The sequence below is a fragment of the Equus przewalskii genome, chromosome 14 (assembly GCF_037783145.1).
Source record: "Equus przewalskii isolate Varuska chromosome 14, EquPr2, whole genome shotgun sequence".
Taxonomy (NCBI): Eukaryota; Metazoa; Chordata; class Mammalia; order Perissodactyla; family Equidae; genus Equus; species Equus przewalskii.
This window is the reverse complement of record NC_091844.1, coordinates 40,770,937-40,772,249: the sequence shown is the minus strand read 5'-3', so window position 1 is coordinate 40,772,249 and position 1,313 is coordinate 40,770,937.

Genomic DNA, 1,313 nt, shown 5'->3' with positions numbered 1-1,313 from the left:
GGCTTCTACTCAGTTCTTCTTCCACTATTCTCCATGGTCAATTCAGGCGAAAATGGTAATTACATGTTTCTTATTTCATGGAAAGATGGCTGGTTACTGGTCATGTTTCATGTTTAAAAAAATGTAAAATACCATATAAGAATAACGATTTTTGAAAAGATTAATTTCTAGTTGGAAGCAGGACCATCCACATCATTTACATATCACTTTTTTCCAAATGATTTCCTACACATTATTTCAAAATAACCCAGGTATTTGAAAGCAAAGTTCTAGTCTCCATAGTGCAAATTGGAGGAAAAAAAGGCAAAGAGAAGAAAATCGACAAGACAAAATCACATGGCAAGAGGCAGACTGCAGACTTGAATCCAAGCTTTCTGAATTCCCAGTCCAAGATCTTTCTACTATACTATATTCTACTATACTCGCAGATACCTCTGAGAGGCATGCAAAGACAGATTTTTAATATTTTTGCCTTAATATGTCATTGTTCTTTGTTTATTACTAATGTAATATGTGCATATTATTCTTTATCTTAAAAACCAGCAGTATTGTTACTGAGGGTGAAGGAGGGAGTTACATGGTGGTAAACAGACTCAGGTACTTAGAACTTTCAAACAGAGCCACCAGTGTTCATGTTAATGCAAAGCCACATATCTATAATGTCACAGTTAATATATGCTAAAAGGTAAAATCTATTTCTGATTTTAGAAAATAATAGCTTTTATCCCAACTCATTCCAAACCTGCATATTCAATGGCTCCCTTTTAAAACACAGGAGGAAAAAAAATCCTTGGCTTGTTTTGGTGCCATAAACTTGGAGGAAGAAATGATTTGCCATGTTATTTTTCAATCACCCAGTGAAATTCAAATTCCCTTTGACGTTGATGCTATTCCCAATTCAACATTGCTAAATTTTAACTATCCTCCCTTTCAATTAGCTGAGTTTCTGTTTGCTTACTTTGTCCATTGTTATAGCCTTCCCTCACGGACCTAAGATCACTGTTTTCTTTTCTCTTTATGCTCTATGAGCATCACGTATCATGGGGCATGCATGTAATTGTCATTCAGTGTGAAAAAGCCAGCTGGAGGTATCACAATCATGTCAATACACCAGTCAGCAAGAAAACCTCCAAGCTGATTGTTTTCTATTTAGATATAATATTACATGGATTGAAAATTGCTGCTGTTACAAACTTCTGAGTGATATTAGCATATTTTTATACTTTTGTATAATCAACTTGTAAAAATATGTGTGTATACATATAAATATAATTTATAAATAAATATATATATATAATTGTACCAAAGAAAAT